The sequence below is a fragment of the Stenella coeruleoalba genome, assembly GCF_951394435.1.
Source record: "Stenella coeruleoalba genome assembly, chromosome: 7".
In the NCBI taxonomy this organism is placed as follows: domain Eukaryota; kingdom Metazoa; phylum Chordata; class Mammalia; order Artiodactyla; family Delphinidae; genus Stenella; species Stenella coeruleoalba.
In genome coordinates, this window is record NC_137153.1 from 43,109,955 (window position 1) to 43,128,326 (window position 18,372).

Below are 18,372 nucleotides of genomic sequence, written 5' to 3' on the forward strand. Positions count from 1 at the left end.
TGCTAGTGTTTGGCATAGGATGTTCAGCACTGTAGCTTGCTGGTCGTTGAGTGAAGCTGGGTGATAGTGTTGAGATGGAGATCTCTGGGAGATTTTCGCCATTTGATATTATGTGGAGCTGGGAGGTCTCTTGTGGACCAGTGTCCTGAAGTTGGCTCTCCCACGTCAGAGGCACAGCACTGACTCCTGGTTGCAGCACCAAGAGCCTTTCATCTACACGGCTCAGAATAAAAGGGAGAAAAAGTAGAAAGAAAGAATTAGTAGAAGTAGAAAGAAAGAAAGGAGGGAGGGAAGGAGGGAGGGAGGAAGGAAGGAGGGAAGGAAGGAAAAAAGAAAGAAAGAAGATAAAGTAAAATAAAGTAAGATAAAATATAATAAAGTTATTAAAATAAAAAAATATTAAGAGAAAAAAAACGGACGGATAGAGTCCTAGGACAAATGGTGGAAGCAAAGCTATACAGACAAAATCTCACACAGAAGCATCATACACATACACACTCACAAAAAAAGGAAAAGGGGGAAAAATCATAAATCTTGCTTTCAAAGTCCACCTCCTTAATTCCGGATGATTGGTTGTCTATTCATGTATTCCACAGATGCAGGGTACATCAAATTGACTGTGGAGCTTTAATCCGCTGCTCCTGAGGCTGCTGGGAGAGATTTCCCTTTCTCTTCTTTGTTCTCACAGCTCCCAGGGGCTCAGCTTTGGATTTGGCCCCGCCTCTGCGTGTAGGTCGCCGGAGGGCGTCTGTTCTTCGCTGAGACACGACGAGGTTAAAGAAGCCTCTGATTCGGGGTCTCTGGCTCACTCAGGCCGGGGGGGGGGGGGGGCGGGGGGGGTTGGGAGGGGCACGGAGTGCGGGGCGGGTCTGCGTCGGCAGAGGCCGGCGTGACGTTGTACCAGCCTGAGGCGTGCCGTGCGTTCTCCCGGGGGAGTTGTCCCTGGTTTCCGGGACCCTGGCAGTGGCGGGCTGCACAGGCTTCCCGGAAGTGGGGTGTGGATAGTGACCTGTGCTCGCACACAGGCTTCTTGGTGGCGGCAGCAGCAGCCTTAGCGTCTCATGCCTGTCTCTGGGGTCCGCGCTTTTAGCCGCGGCTCGCGTCCGTCTCTGGAGCTCCTTTAAGCAGCGTTCTTAATCCCCTCTCCTCGCGCACCAGGAAACAAAGAGGGAAGAAAAAGTCTCTTGCCTCTTAAGCAGGTCCAGACTTTTCCCCGGACTCCCTCCTGGCCAGCCGTGGCGCACTAACCCCCTGCAGGCTGTGTTCACGCCGCTAACCCCAGTCCTCTCCCTGCCTCCTACCGAAGCCGGAGCCTCAGCTCCCAGCCCCGCCCGCCCCGCCTCTCGGGCTGGTGAGTGCCGATCGGCACCGATCCTCTGTGTGTGAATCTCTCCGCTTTGCCCCCCGCACCCCTGTTACTGTGCTCTCCTCCGCGGCTCCGAAGCTTTCCCCCTTCGCCACCCGCAGTCTCCGCCTGCGAAGGGGCTTCCTAGTGTATGGAAACCTTTCCTCCTTCACAGCTCCCTCCCATTGGTGCAAGTCCCGTCCCTATCCTTTTGTCTCTGTTTATTCTTTTTTCTTTTGCCCTACCCAGGTACGTGGGGGGTTTCTTGCCTTTTGGGAGGTCTGAGGTCTTCTGCCAGCGTTCAGTAGGTGTTCTGTAGGAGTTGTTCCACGTGTAGTTGTATTTCTGGTGTATCTGTGGGGAGGAAGGTGATCGCGTCTCACTCTTCCGCCATCTTCCCGGAAGCTCTCATTGTGGTTTTAATTTGCACTTCCCTAAAGACTAATGATGTTGGACGCTTTCTCATGTGCTTTTCGGCTATTTGCACATCTTCAAGGGTCTGTTCAAGCCTTTTACCCATTTAAATAAATTGGGTTGTACATTTTTTTTTAAACAACAGGAATTTATTTTTTAATAAATTTATTTATCTATTTTTGGCTGTGTTGGGTCTTTGTTGCTGTGCGTGGGCTTTTCTCTAGTTGCGGCGAGCAGGGACTACTCTTTGTTGCAGTACGTGGGCTTCTCATTGCGGTGGCTTCTCTTGTTGCAGGAATACAGGCTCTAGGTGTGTGGGCTTCAGTAGTTGTGGCACGCAGGCTCAGTTGTTGTGGCTCACAGGCTCTAGGGCGCAGGCTCAGTAGTTGTGGCACACAGGCTTAGCTGCTCCGCAGCATGTGGGATCCTCCGGGACCAGAGCTCGAACCCGTGTGCCCTGCATTGGCAGGCGGATTCTTAACCACTGTGCCACCAGGGAAGCCCCAGGAATTTATTTTCTTACAGTTTTGGAGGCTGTAAGTCTGAGACCAGGCTATAATCTTACAATGGGATAGTACTCAGCAATTAAAAAGAATAAACTAGTGTAGTTCATCTTTGTAAACAGTTGCTGGTGAATATGCAGAATGATACAACTGCTTTGGAGCATTATTTTGGGTGTTTCTTAAAAAATTACACATACATCTTCCTTATGACCCAGCAATTCCACCCAAGATAAATAAAAACATATGTCCACACAATGACATATGCATGAATATTCATAGCAGCTTTATTATATATAATATTATATTATTATAGCTTTATATATTGTTTAGAGTGATCACACTGAAGTATACAATTGTCAAAATTCATCAATTTAAACATTTAAGATCTGTACATTTCATAGTATATAAATTATATCTCTTTAAAAAAACTGAATTAAGCTTCAATTTATTTATTTATTTATTCGGCTGTGTTGGGTCTTCATTGCGGCGCAAGGGCTTTTCTCTCTAGTTGCCTCGAGCGGAGGCTGCTCTTCATTGAGGTGTGTGGCCTTCTCATTGCGGTGGCTTCTCTTGCTTCTGAGCACGGACTCTAGGCATGTGGGCTTCAGTAGTTGTGGTGCACAGGCTCAGTAGTTGTGGCGCACAGGATTAGTTGCTCTGTGGCATGTGGGATCTTCCTGGACCAGGGCTTGAACCCATGTCCCCTGCCTTGGCAGGCGGATGCTTAACCACTCACTGTGCCACGAGGGAAGTCCCTATGCCTCAATTTTAGATTGCTATCACCAGGTGGCAGTGGAAACTAATTTCTAAGAGTCCAACTGTAAAGTGTGTGCAATGCCTAAGATTTGTAAATCATTCTATTAGTGAGTGTTCTTGAAAGCATGAGGCACAGTTCTGTAAGCATGAATTTTAAATTTCAATCAGTAGTATTGTGCTGGAGGTCTCTTTGTGTTTCTTACCCTCCCCCTGCCCCATTCAGCACCGTGTTTTAAAGATCTAACTACTCTGTTGTGTGTCTATCTAGCTCATTGCTCCTTACTGTGACAGAACATTCCAGTGATGGATGCCTCATTGTGTCCAGCCCTCCAATCACCACAAATAACTTTGTGATAAAATATCCTCTTACATGTTCTTTATGCACCTGCGTAAGAATTTCTCTAATGATATAACCAGGAGTGGGGTCCTTCCCAGCTCCACTCATAATATTTATTTATTTGTACATTTTTATCCCCTCTACTTCATAAATTCCCCCAAAACTCTTTGTGCTAAAACAGCTGAATCCAGGCAACATCCCAAACTTTTAAATTAAAGGAAATGTATGCTGTGAGTCGTTTTATTTGTATGTTTCTCTGTAAAATGTGTAGTGCTCTTTGTGATGTCGTTTAAATTTACAAAATAGTATTGTTGACTAAGATTTTTTCTTTCTTTCTTTTTTTTTTTTTTTGCGGTACGCGGGCCTCTCACCGCTGCGGCCTCTCCGGTTGCGGAGCACAGGCTCCGGACGCACAGGCTCAGCGGCCATGGCTCACGGGCCCAGCCGCTCTGCGGCACGTGGGATCCTCCCGGGCCGGGGCACGAACCCGTGTCCCCTGCATCGGCAGGCGGACTCTCAACCACTGCACCACCAGGGAAGCCCAGATTTTTTTTAATGTAATTTATTTTTTCATTTATTTTATTTCTGGTTGTGTTGGGTCTTCGTTGCTGCATGCGGGCTTTCTCTAGTTGGGGCGAGCGCGGGCTATTCTTCGTTGCAGTGCACGGGCTTCTCATTGTGGTGGCTTCTCTTGTTGTGGTGCATGGGGTCAGTAGTTGTGGCTTGCGGGCTCTAGAGCACAGGCTCAGTAGTTGTGGCACACGGGCTTAGTTGCTCTGCGATCTTCTCGCACCAAGGATCGTGCCCGTGTCCCCTGCATTGGCAGGCAGATTCTTAACTACTGAGCCACCAGGGAAGTCCCTGTTGACTAAGATTTGAACCTCCAAATTGATAATCGTGGATTATCTTCTACTGAATAAATTTCTCCTGATTCTTTGTGGTAAAACAGCTGAATTTAAGCAACATTCTAAATTTTAAATTACAGGTGATGTTTTAGAACAAGAAGTTTTCTCAACAGTGGCACTATTGACATTTTGGGCCTGATAATTCTTTGCTGTAGAGGGCTGTCCTGTGCATTATAGGATGTCCCTGGCTACTACCCACTAGATGCCAGTAGCATTCCTCCTCCCTGGTTGTGACAACCAAAAATGTCTCCAGACATTGTCAAATGTCCAATGAGGGGGGCAAATCACCTCCAGTTGGGAACGACTGTTTTATGGTAAACAAACTCTGGGATTCACTTGGAACCCTTTTGCTAGACCCTCCCCCCCCACTTTTGATTTTTAATAAATTTATTTATTTATTTTTGGCTGCATTGGGTCTTTGTTGCTGCGCGTTGGCTTTTCTCTAGTTGCAGCGAGAGGGGGCTACTCTTCATTGTGGTTGGTGGGCTTCTCATTGTGGTGGCTTCTCTTGTTGCGGACCATGGGCTCTAGGCGTGAGGGCTCAGTAGTTGTGGCGCACGGGCTTAGCTGCTCCGCGGCATGTGGGATCTTCCCGGACCAGGGCTCGAACCCGTGTCCCCTGCATTGGCAGGCAGACTCTTAACCACTGCGCCACCAGGGAAGCCCCACCCGCACCTTTCTTTCTGTCAGTTTATTTCTACCCTAATCTCAACTACAGACTTGTATTACATGGTCATTTAAAAAATGTCCGTCCCTGCTTTCTAGCTGGAATAACGTTCTTTCTGGAGATACTTACCAGAGCCCTTAGCCTCTTAGTGGACTGAGCACCAAATAGTCTTTGCTAGGTTTCCTGGCTTCCCTGTCTCAGACACTAAAGCGCATCAGAGGAGGAAGAGGGAGTCAGAATTCTCCTTGTGTCTGCTCCCGGAGGAATCCAGAAGAGCAGGTAGAACCCCACAGTGGCTGATAAGATCTTAAGAGTCTGTTGACCCAGTCTGCAAGGGGAACAGAAAAAGGGGGTCTCTCTTTTTAGTTCTCACATCCTCTCCCCTCCTCTCTCTAGATCTCTCTCTTTATTTATTTATTTATTTATTTATTGGTTTGCACTGGGTCTTAGTTGTGGCAGGTGGGCTCCTTAGTTGCGGCTTGCCAGCTCCTTAGTTGCGGCATGCATGTGGAATCGAGTTCCCTGACCAGGGATCGAATCTGGGCCCCCTGCATTGGGAGCTCAGAGTCTCAACCACTGCGCCAGCAGGGAATTATCTCTCTAGATCTCTTTTGTAACAATTTTTATCTACAGTCCTTGGATAAGCACCCAGAGTGATGACTGTCCCCTGTATTCCTCAGCACACTAGCACTGTAACTTTCTCAGGAAATTTCTCTGTGTGGGAATTTCCTGGCGGTCCAGTGATTAAGACTCAGCACTTTCACTGCTGAGGGCCCGGTTTAATACCAGATCAGGGAACTAAGATCCTGCAAGCCAAGCAGCATGGTCAAAAAAAAAAAAAAAAAAAAAAGAAACGTTCTCTGTGGTCAAATAAGTGAGGGCAACACTGCCTACTGAATCCCTGTCTCGGACACTGGCAATGCCCATTAGATCATTAAAGACATTGAGATGTCTTTAATGTGTGAAGGCGTTACCACCCCTAGTCCTAGGAGCAACAGCAAAAGCTGCAGCTGTGCGAGCGAGACCGTTGCACAGGAATTTAGGAGGAGGGATGCAGCTCCTCAGATGTCTTTTTTTTTTTTTTGGCCGTGCTGCACGGCATGCAGGATCTTCCCTGACTAGGGATTGAACCCAGGCCATGGCAGTGAAAGTGCAGAGTCCTAACCACTGGACTGCCAGGGAACTCCCTCAGATGTCTATTTTTAACCTAGCATTTCCCAGATTGACTACAGAACTTTCCCATTCCTCCTCCATTGTTTAACAAATATTTATCGGTATTAACACCCCCAGAGCTGGTGTCCCAAGGAACACAGTTTGGGAAATGTTGTCTTAGCTATTAACAACCTACATCTTTTGTAAATTGCCTTCAAAAGCCATTAATGTGTTCATTCTTTTATTCAAAACACTGTTGGGCATCCACCATCCTAGTATGAGGACTACAAAGATTACTCGTCCCAGCAGCACCCCCGGCAGACAGATGAATCAGATTGTGTCAGTAGATATGTGAAGGTCTGAGGCAGATATTGGGGAAACAGTGGAACCCAGTGATTAATTCTGACACTGGAGTTCTGATAACCTTCACAGATCAGGCAATACCTCGCTAAGCCTAGAATACAAGATCGAGTCCCTTAATCCTTACAGTGTCAGGGGCTTGTTAGAAAGGCAGAATCTCAGGTTCCACGTTGGAACTACCAAGTCAGAACCTGTGCTTTAACAAGATCTCCAACGGATCTTTTTGTACATTACTGTTTGAGAAGCACTGCCTTAAAATGAGCACACTGTCTGACAAGAAAGTAAACAGAAACAAAATGCAGTTCTGTGTGATGTCTTGGCCAAAGGCTGACCTAGCAGCCTCCAGGCCAGGCCAATCAGACAGGATAGGAAGGGAAGATGGGCAGAGGCAACGAGTGTCTTCTTTCCTCTCCTCACCCTCACCCAGCAATGACTGATTCAGCAGGTAAGGCTACAGGCATGTCATCCGGTAGCAGGGACAGGTAATGAGGCCATACCTGTGGTCCTTCCTGCCTAGATGTCTGCCATGACTGGGTAGGCATAATGGGTTTGACTGGAAGGAAGGGAAAGAGTAGGGTTTGGAGGGGAAGCGGGTATTTCCCATTACCCTCCCAGAGATACCATCTCTGCTCTGGACCAGGCAAATGGCCAGCCACAGAGCCACAGAGCCCAGGGTTCAGGGCTCAGGGCTCAGGAACTTTTAGCTTCTTCCTCTTGATCCTCAACATTTGTTGAGGGAAGAGGTACAGGGAGGGTTCATGGCACCCCAACCCACTGGGAAGGAAAGAAGTTCAGGGCGAGCGCACCTCGACGCTGAGCAGGTGGCCCAGTTTTGCAATCTCTTTTCCTCCACAGGTCATGCGCTTGTCTGGGTGTAGCCCTGGGCACTGGTGGGGCGAGCTCTGTGGGCTACAGTGAGACTGAGGGCAGGCTGGGCCTTTGCTAGGGGTCCTGGTGAGGACCCGGGAGAAGGCTTTTCCCACAGACTAGGCTGTGATGGGTGGAGGGCGACTAGCCCAGGGTGGGGGTAACTAAGGGGAAGGAAACCGAAAACCACAACATAAATAACCACAATGAAGGGGAGCAGAATATGCCACCCCCAAATAAATGCTTTGATAAATTGATTGTTTTGAGATGTAAGCACTTGAAAAATAGCAAATGTAGGGAGAGGCTTTCTCTGAATTCTCCTTATCTGCCTAAGGATAGATCTTCCAGAAGAACTCATTTGTCATAGAGTCCCTCCCCGGTGGTATCATCAACTAGGGAAGAGAGGAGACTAGAAGTTGATAGCACACCCAGAAGATAAACTTTGTCATGAACTACCATACCTTCAATCTAAGGGCCCATTCATCTGTCCTTAAAATCATTTCCTCTCACCTGGGAGTCCTACATTCCCTGCCCGAACCCCCACCCCTTCCCTATTAAGATGGTATTTAATCCTGAATTCTAAGCCACCTCGGGGCATTCGTTATTCACTTCCCCCTGGGTATCTCCAATGAGGTATACAGGTTAATCAACTTCTGTTTGTTTTTCTCTTGTTAATCTGTCTTTTATTACAGGGGTCTCAGCTAAGAACTCAGAAGGGCAGAGAAAACATTATTTTTTCTCCCCTACAACAGCAAAACAAAACAAAACAGCAAAGTACCAACACCAGCACTGCCCCTGCCCTTAGGAGGTCTTACGTGTGATGCATCTCCCAGCAGGGGGTGCCTCTCTGCACCCTCCAGGGGCCAGAAGAGATGAGGTGAGCACCCAGTGCCTGAATACACCAGGATGAAGACTTCTAGCTATTCTACCTAGATACTCCAAAGGTAAGTCAGGCAGCAGTAGACAGAGATGGGATAGGGAGGTGGCATTTGAAGCAGAGGGAAGGGCCCACAGAAAGGCCCAAAGGCAAGACCACACTCACCTGGGTGGGAAGAGGGATCAACCTACATATCTCCATCCAGTTCTGATGAAGCTGGCCCTATTGTGTTTTCTACTCTCCAAGGACACCATTCATACCCTGTGCCTGTCACTGTTGGTAGAGTCCCTGTTTGTTCCCCAAGGACAGGACTACTTGTGACTCACTTTGTTTCCCAGCAGCCCACTACAGGGCCCAACCTAACCCTGACTGTAAGACTAAGAGCTCCCCATAACTCCACGGTAGGTGCTCAGGACACCTGGATCCGTTGTAGCAACCCTGCTCCTGCAGGCAACCTCCTCAGAAGGGTACCTGTCTCACCACCTCCTACTCTTTTCTGAAGAAAGGGTTAACTTAGAGAGTTGTTTGCTGAGGTTCCTGATAGGAACCAGGCCAAGGCATATCTGGGGGCGGATTCCTTGGCTGGGACTTGCCAGGGTCAGTCTGGTTTGTTCCTGATAACGTGAGCAGAGGATGATATATGTGTGCTCTAAAAAAACCAAATAAAATTCTGGCTGCAAAAGTAATTCATGCTCATTGTAGAAAAATTGGAAAATAAAGAAAAATATAAATGAAAAAATAGATACCACCTTTAATCCCACCACCTAAAGGTAACCTCTTTATACATTTTGGTGAATTCCTTCCAAGTTTTTTTTTTCCCCCTTTGCATATCTGTGTACATATTTAACATAGCTGAGATCATACTGACAATGAGTTTCATGCCTTCCTTTTTCACTTGGCAGTACACTATAAGCTCTTACTCATTTGCTGTAATCATCATTAATATTCCATCCTACCCGTATATAATTTAGTTAGCTATGTCCCTGTAGTGGTTACAGATTTATATCACACTTCGACTGGGAATGTGCAGAAAAACTGTGATTTCTATATTCTTCGTCTCTAGCTGATCTAGTCTCCTGCACAACCTCCTACCTCCTTAATAGGGAAAATTAACAGTGGGTCTAACTAAAGAATAATCTGAAGAAATAATTTGAATAGCCTGCCTTTAAGGGTTTTATCTTTCTATGTGATCCCATTTTGCATGTCAGAAACCTTAGTCTTCCTCTTTGCATCTTTTCTGTAACAAATTCTAACCCCTGTTCCTCCTGCCTTCTCATGGATACAGAATCGGCCAGGGTCTCAGCAGAAAACAGATGGCTTACTCAACGCAGTCACTGAAGAGTTTCACAATGGGACTACCTATAAAGATGCCAGCAAGCCTAGGGTAACATGTAAGAAATGGCAAAGCACTCAGGACCAGAAATGTGTGAGGGCGTTACCACCCCTAGTCCTAGGAGCAACAGCAAAAGCTGCAGCTGTGCGAGCGAGACCGTCGCACAGGGATTTAGGAGGAGGGATGCAGCCATGGCCTCCCCCGTGGTCTGGCTGAGAGGGAACTAGGGGAGTAATGACTCTGACATCTCTCTCCACCTGCCCTCTATCTCTTTTCAGGGCCTCCCATTGGCCCAACTGAATGGGAAGGCAGGGGAACAAGTACTCTGCAGAGGTCAACCTCCCAGTATACAGAGAGAGTAAACGGTGGACAAAGGTTTCGAAGGGGCAAGTGAAGAATAACTAGCCCACGTGATTTGTGCTGAGGAGGAAAAAACCAAAAGAAACAGGCACATTAATACTTTTCAAATCCTATCTATTATTGGACTTCCAAGTTGCTTCTTATTTTCACTTTTATAAATAATGTTTTTTCAAATGGGGACATCTCTCAAACTCTAAATTTTCTACTGAAGTTAATATATAATGAGAAGAGGTGCAGGGTCTCCCAGAGTCCAACTGTATTAGTTAAGTCTCTCTCTCTTTTTTTTTTGCCGTGCCGCTCAGCTTGTGGGATCTGAGTTCCCCCGACTAGGGGTTGATCCTGGGCCCTGGGCAGTGAGAGCACAGAGTCCTAACCACTGGACTGCCAGGGATTCCCAAGTTAAGTCTCTTTTGTTTATAAGTTACAAAAACACACCAGAGCTAGATTAAACTGAAAAAAAAAAAGAGGGGGACATTAATTATCAGGATTATTAGGGTACTAGAGAGTCTCCCAAGGCCCAGTGGACTTCAGGAGTATAGGAACAGCAGCTGCAAGGAGCAGCTGCTCCCCCTAGGGCTGAGGCAGCCCACACCATCATCCCACCCTCATGGCTAAGACCCAGACCTTGTAGGGGAGGGTGTAGCTGTGGTTCACAGGATGGTAGAGAAGTCACTATGGTGCTGCACTGGCAGAACAGAATATGCTGGAAATCCACCCTCTAGAGTGCTTGGGATGTATTTACTGGGGTCCCTCTTCTATAAAACCACCTGTAGCAGTAGTGCGAGGGGAAGCTGGGGCGTTTGGATGATGGTGGCCACTGTGCACTGTAGGAGTTGGATGCCAAAGAAGCCATCTGTCCTGCAGGAAGCTGATGCAAGACAAGTCACTTGCATCGCAGAAGCTGGATACTGGAAAAGCTGTCCAGGCTGTAGAAGCCAGGTGCTGCCTGCCACAGGGGCGGGCTGAGCAGAGCACACCGGAATCCGGAAGGAAAATCCCTCCTACAATGTCTCTCCAGTGCCCTCTACTGACAAAGCTTAACATCTGTCAGCTCGCAAAGGAAAAATTTTGAGATGATCCACTACATTTCTGCAGAGCAGACAATGAAGATTGAATTTGGAGCTGAGAGGCAATAGATTGAGAACTAGCACAATCCCAACTCCATATGCCCATAGGAGGGACGATGACTGATCCAGCTGGTGCCACCCCTGGATTGGTCAGTCACCTGTGCTGAGAATGGAACTGCATTCATAAAAAGAGAAGCAGTGAGCATGGACAGGCAGGTGCAAGAAAGCCAGCTGGTCACCAAGCAGCCTTCGGGCTCTCCAGGGGAGAGAAACAAGCACCTTAGTCATTAGAGAAATTGTCTGTCCTATAGATCAAGGACATTTCATCAAGCTTCACCATGGTTTGAAAAAATACTCCTCAAGACTACCCGTTTTCTTTTATTCAAACATGCAGCTCACCAAGAAACCTTCTGATGTTTCCTCCCATCTACACAAAACCAGACGAGGGACAGATTTTGGGCAGTGGCTACGTATTCTGCTGTTTGAAAAGGGATATCATCCACCATAAGCTAATAAATCAGCCTTTGATGTTATCAGCCATGGGTGTTATTAGTGAAAGTCTGTCACCAAGAATTTGTTCTTATGTGGTGCAGTAAGAAGTAAGGTTCTGACCCTGAGGAGCTGAGAACCAGGTTTTGGACTCGAGGGACTCAGTCGGGGTGTTCTCCTGAAGGATCTGCAGCCTACATCCTACACAACATCACTGCTAGCACATTCCCCAAGGAAGAACCCTGAAGAACCCATGGATATATCGAATTCTATATATGTCCAACCAACAATCAACCTTCCTTCCTCCCTTCCTTCATAAATAAACAGCATATTTACTACTGAGCCAGCACTGTTTTTTTTTTAATTAATTAATATTTTATTTTTGGCTGCATTGGGTCTTTGTTGCTGCGTGTGGGCTTTCTCTGGTTGTGGCGAGCGGGGGCTACTCTTCGTTGTGGTGTGCGGGCTTCTCATTGTGGTGGCTTCTCTTGTTGTGGAGCACAGGCTCTAGGCACACGGGCTTCAGTAGTTGTGGCGTGCGGGCTCAGTAGTTGTGGCTCATGGGCTGTAGAGCACAGGCTCAGTAGCTGCGGTGCACAGGCTTAGTTGCTCTGTGGCATGTGGGATCTTCCTGGATCAGGGCTCGAATCCACGTCCCCTGCATTGGCAGGCGGATTCTTAACCACTGTGCCACCAGGGAAGTCCAACAACCATTCTTTAGTTGCTGGACTTTTGGGCTGTTTCCAGTCTTTCACTAATTTATGTAACACAGAGATGAATGTCTTTGTGTTTAGTGTTCTTTTTGCTGTTGTTTTGTATTTCAAGTGATTCCTTTAGGATAGATAATCAGATTTGGAAATAAATTGGTGTCAAATCGTATCCTCCACTTTTTGGGGGGGGAAGAGCATATTTTATAGACATTTGAGACCTACTTACTGCCCAATGACTTCAGAAATGTACCAATTACAGTCCCACTAGAGGCCATTTCAGGACATCCTGACTTGGAGTATTACAGTTTGAAATGTGTGCATGCGTGTGTGTGCATACCTATGAAATCTTGCTTTCTTTACACTTCTTTAGTTAATATTGGGGTTGGACATTCATCCCACACTTGTTATCTCTTGTCCTCTTTTGAGAGTATTCTGTTCAAGTCCTTCACAGTTGAGAAGTATTTTATTTCAATCTCTGGGGAATTTCATGTCCCAGATTCTCTGTTCTGCCCTCTTTTGGTTGGAGAGGGGCTCTTTTCCCACCTGTAAATCCTTTGGAAATTCCGTTATGAAGTCAAGTTCCTTTGGCATAGGAGGACAGGCTTGGGTGGCTAAGAGCTTCCATGGGGCTGGAAACAAGTGTATGGAAGTCTGAAGCCTGCAGAGCCAGTTGAACTTTCATCCCTGGTTGGAGAGTTTTCAAACGGAAGGAGCTCGTCTCTACATAATTTTCTTTTCACTTCCCATTTTTAAACATCCCAGAGGGACCCTGGGTGATTTCCTTCTCCTTATTTAACTCAAATTGAATCTCTGAATAAACTATGTCCCTCTTAGGAGCCTCAGACACATATTTAGAGGAAATGTGTCATTTAAAGTGCTTTTTTTTTGAAGTCATGTGAGAAATTATCAGAGTAAGAATCTCCTCACCACCCTCTCTGCTCTGTGCCTTCTTTAGCTCAGAGCCAGGAGAAAAACTTTCTCCTCTTCCTCCCCCCCCAGTCCTTTTCCCTTCTGAGTCTGACACAGAAGAGACTTGCACACAGGTGGTAAGTGGCAAGCATAGGGCAGTTGCATGTGTTGAAGTAAGTGTGGCATGTGCAGGAGTGTGAGAGATGATAAAACGCATTCATGTGGGGAGTGAGGCTGAGCAATGATAATCAAGGGAGCTCTAGGGAGAAGTGGACATTTGTGGTCACCTTAAATGATTAACAGGATTTTGAAATACAGTAAAGGAGTCAGCTAAGTTTCTATCAGTTTCTACTCTGGCCTCACTGGTAGGTAGAGAATCCTGGTTCTCTGTGTTGATGCCAGAGACAGTTATCCATCCATCCACCATCCATCCTTTCATCCAACCATCCATCCACCCATGCACACATGCATACATCATCTGACATTTTATTCATTCATTTGTTCATTCTTCCAATGTTCCCTCCATCTTTCCATCCATTCTTATGTTATCTATCAAGGCCCTACTCTCTGCAGCACGCTGAAGGCAAAAATATATTTTTTTATCTTTTTAAAAAATAACTTCATTTATTTATGTATTTTTGGCTGCGTTGGGTCTTCGTTGTTGCGCGCGTGCTTTCTCTAGTTGCAGCGAGCGGGGGCTACTCTTCGTTGCAGTGCGCGGGCTTCTCATTGCAGTGGCTTCTCTTGTTGTGGAGCACGAGCTCTAGGCATGTGGGCTTCAGTAGTTGTGGCTCACGGGCTCTAGAGCACAGGCTCAGTGGTTGTGAGGCATGGGCTTTGTTGCTCCGTGGCATGTGGGATCTTCCCGGACCAGGATTCAAACCCATGTCCCCTGCCTTGGCAGACGGATTCTATTTTTTTTTTTTTTTGCGGTACGCGGGCCTCTCACTGTTGTGGCCTCTCCCGTTGCGGAGCACAGGCTCCGGACGCGCAGGCTCAGCGGCCATGGCTCACGGGCCCAGCCGCTCCGCGGCATGTGGGATCTTCCCGGACCAGGTCACGAACCCGTGTCCCCTGCATCGGCAGGTGGACTCTCAACCACTGCGCCACCAGGGAAGCCCGGCAGGCGGATTCTTAACCACTACGCCACCAAGGAAGTCCCGGCAAAAATATTAATAAGACAAGAGTTTAGCTTTCAAGGAGAACATAGTCTAGTGTTAGGCTGGACAACTTAAAAATAGGTCATAATACTGTGCAATAAGTCCACCCTATAGGAGTTTGTTTAAAATACGCCTCTATGAATGCCCCTTTTCCCCCAAAAGCCTTACCTGACCACTCAATCTAAAATAGGTTATTGTATACTTACCTGGCAGGGGAAATACCACGATCAAGAAGGTGGTATTTCCCAGGGCGACGCTCCTCCGTTGCACTCCGAGTGTGCCGACCCTTGCGATTTCCTAAAATGTGTGAAAGAAACTCAGTTGCATAATTTGTGGTTGTGGGGGACTGCGTTTGTGCTCTCCCCTTTAAAAAAAAAATAGGAAAAATATAAAATAGGTTCTTGTTACTATTCTTTTTCATGATATTCTTTTTCTTTTCCTTTAGAGTGTTTATCACAATTTGTTAATATAATAGTATGTTTATTTGCTTAATTTCCGTGTCCCCAGTGGGGGTAGGTTCTATGTCTGCTTTGCTTACAGTGAATACTCAACCCCTGGTCCCGGCTGGCACACAGCAGGCCCAAAGGAGACATTTATTGAGTGAATTAACAAATAAGCACTGATCGTACCCAGGCATGATGATTTCTTGCACTAAACCAGTGGTTCTCAAAGTGTGATCCTTGGACTAGCAGCATCATCAACACCTGGGAACTTGGTTTGGAGTGAAAAGTCTTGGCCCTACCTGTTCCTTCACAAACTGGTCCCATACCCAGAGGGCAGGGAGAGACCAAAGAAAGAGTCAGACCACTCCAGATTGGTAGGTGGCAGATTTAATAAGCAAGAGTACTTACTTCTGAGGCTTGTCTTTGGCGCCTGCAAGACGAATAGATCCCTGTACCTGCCCACCAAAACCTTAAAGTTAAAGAGACCTTAACTGGATTCAGTCATATATTCAGTCCAGACAGTCTCAAAAACACCTTTCTCTCTCAAGGCTACGTCCTTGAAACAGCTCCCACTGTGGGAAAGTAGGCTGAGCCTACATTCCGAAGACAAAGGGTGTGGGAGGAGCCTGCGACTGCCTGAGTCCAGCTGGTGGGTCAATCAGTGGTCATGCCCTCTCGATTCTTCCTCCAACACCAGCCCAGACCAGAATAGAATCAGAAACTCTGGAGTCAGCAGTCTGTGCTTTAACAAGGCTTCTGGGTAATTCTGATGGAGACTGAAGTTTGCAAGCACTGTACTAAAGTGATAAACGGCCATTCTCGTCTACCGTAGACATCTGTGGATTTTGGCACAGAGATAAGAGTAATTATGTCTGGACTGGGAAATACTTCATGGAGAAGGTGACATTTTTAAGGAAGCCTCAAGCTAGATAAGCCAGAGAAAAGCAATTCAGGCAGAGTACTGTGTACCCAAAGGCACATAGGCATGGATTAGCCTGGCCTTTGGAGGAGTCTATAAGTAGTTCTGCGGGAGGGTCCCGGACATGGCAGGGAGATTAGGCCGGAGATGGAGGCAGGCGCCTTGAATGCCAAGTTTCAAGCAGGTAAGTAACTTGGTACCCCGTTTCCCCTCCCCACGGCTGTCCAGACTGACCTGAGTCAGACTTCCGCGGGCTCACTTCCGTCCCCGCCTGCCTTTTTCCTCCTTCCCTCTTTTCCCAATTCTCCCACCTCCTCCCTTCCCCTGGGGGTGAGACGGCCTAGCTTCCAGGCCAACTCCACTCCTCCCCGACCCGTCCAACTCGCTGACGTCAGCTGGGCCGGGCGCGCCTGGTTGGCGGCTTTGGAGCCAGGCCCCGCCCCACTGCGCGGCTTTGGGGGAAAGCCCAGGATGCTGGTCTGCGTCGAGGGAGCCGCGCAGGCGCCGTTGGTACAGGGCGTCGCGGGGCTTTCAGGGCTCGAGAGAAAGAGTCCCTGCCTCAGGAGGCACCTTGCTTCCGAGGGAGCGGTCCGTGGTGTCAGTGTCGGTTGCTCGGGACCCACGCTTGCGTCATTTAGCGCCACCCCCCCCCCCCCAGGGGAACTGGCTTCCAGTCTGCGCCCTCTTCTCCGCGACCGACCGCGCTGGTGACTCACAGAAGGACTGGTCTCCAGGGTCCTCAACCCAACGGTGCCTGGAGGCGATGAAGGGTGATAACAGACTTCCTAAAAATAGGTACTGTTTACCGAGCACTTCTTAGTGTGCTGGCATTGAGTCACCTACACCTTGTAGTTCTCAACTTTATGCAACCCAGTGCCCTGTTCTTATAATACGTTTCAGTGCCACTTCAGCATTTATAGATAATGTAACCAGCCTACATCCCAGTTCAATAATGTTAAACCACAAAATGCCACAATTAGTGTAAAGGGGGAAATAGAAAGAATTTATAATAATAGAACATATAGTTCATGCTCACTTGGGCAGCACATATACTAAAATTGGAACCATACAGAGAAGATTATATGCATATATACATACACTTGTTTTTTTCAGCAGGGAAATGCTTGGACAGACCCTCACTAGAAGATATAATGAAGTAATTATTCCCCGCCAATCTGCAACAACTGCAAATGCAACCCTCACTGATACAGACATGTTATAGTAATGGCTCGAATACCACCAGTACTGTTGCAATTGCATTATGCTTTTCTGCAGTGGTGAACTCTCCTGCTGAAAAATTCCAAATAAAACAGAATCCAGTCTTCCCTTGATTGACATGGTGCCCTGCTGCCTTTTGTTCACCCCTCCAGATCCATTCTCCCTCATTCTCCCCAGGGCAGAGACCACTGGCACATCATATCTCACTGAATCCTTACAAACACATTTGGACTGGGTATCATTATTTTACACATGTAGAAATAGGCTCAAAGAGATCCAGAAAGCTGCTTAGGTCTGTCTGTGGTGGGTCTTGAGTTCAGACTCAGATGTGACTGGATTTAAGGCCTCTGTTCCTAATTGCAAAGCTGCACTGCCCCTTTGCAGTTTGGGTCTTTGTCAGAGTCAAAGGACAGAGAGAGTGCTAGAGGAGGTCAGGTCTAATTCTCCATAGAGAAGAGGGCCTTCACCAGAGATGTACTAGTCTAGGTATGCTGGGCTATGGATAATAACATATAGCCTCAAAATTTCAGTGGCTTGGAATTCCCTGATGGTCCAGTGGTTAGGACTCCGTGCTCTTACTGCTGAGGGCCTGGGTTTGATCTCTGGTTGGGGAACTAAGATCCTGCAAGCCGTGCGGCAAGGCCAAAAAAAAAAAAAACCAAACTCAGTGGCTTAACATACAGTAGAGATTTATTTCTTGCTCCAGTAAAGTCCACAGCAGATCTTCTTGGTAGGGTGGCTCTCTCCTGGGCAGCTCTCCTTCAAGCGGTGAAATGAGAGATTCGGCCTTCTTCCATTAGGAAGCTCTGCCACCTCAGAGCCTTTTGCTTCCAGCCTCACAGATGAAAGGGAGAGGGTGTGGAAGATTACTTGGAATATTTTATGGGCAAATGTGGAGGTGGCTTGCATTTCTTCTACCCTTCTCCTATGGGCTGAACTCAATCACATGGTCCATACCTAGATGCGAGGGGGCCTGGGAAATGTAGTCTGTGTTTGGTGAGCACAGCCATGTCTCTGCAGAAATGTCAAGCTCTTCCAGTCCCTATACTAAGAGCATAAAAAAAGGAGGCTTAAGTTCGTGTCATCTTTTTTTTTTTTTTTTTTTGCTATGAATACATTTTACTGAAATACTGTAGGACTCACTTTCACAGTAAGGTACCTAAACTGTTTCTAACACAGGAGCCAAGTAACATCCAACTCTCCATGTACAACGTCTTGCCATTTCTAGAAAAATCCTTTCACATTTTTAAAAATTAGCTTCGGCTGGAAGGCCTGGGGTAATGGTTGAAGCCCAGAGTGTCTCTGAAGATGCTGCATGAGAGTTTTCATTGCTGCTTCGGAGGCTGGGAGCCCCACTGGCCAATGAGGAGGCCAGAGCCCCACTGACGGATGAGGAGGCCAGGCAAGATGAGCTGGAACATGTGGGGGGAGCTGGGTTCTGCACTTATTCAGACTATGGGTTTCTCATCATCCTTCCTAGATGGGCTCTGGAAGATGGTCTCTTTATGTCTACATGTTGTGCTGCACCCCACAGGCCTACAAGGCCTGTGCTTGCCCTGCTTCAAGACTGAAGAAAGAGCC

General features: G+C 47.3%; 1 long non-coding RNA gene across 1 annotated transcript in view; it reads right to left on the reverse strand.

The window, feature by feature from the left end:
• The window catches only part of LOC307188994, a 42,448-nt gene extending 26,533 nt beyond the window's left edge, over positions 1-15,915 (reverse strand). The window contains exons 1-3 of the long non-coding RNA XR_013829091.1: positions 15,808-15,915; positions 15,063-15,123; positions 14,418-14,508 (exon numbers count right to left, since the gene is read on the reverse strand). This is a non-coding gene — a long non-coding RNA (uncharacterized lncRNA). The remainder of the gene's footprint in view (positions 1-14,417; positions 14,509-15,062; positions 15,124-15,807) is intronic.
• Between the last annotated feature and the right edge of the window lie 2,457 nt (positions 15,916-18,372).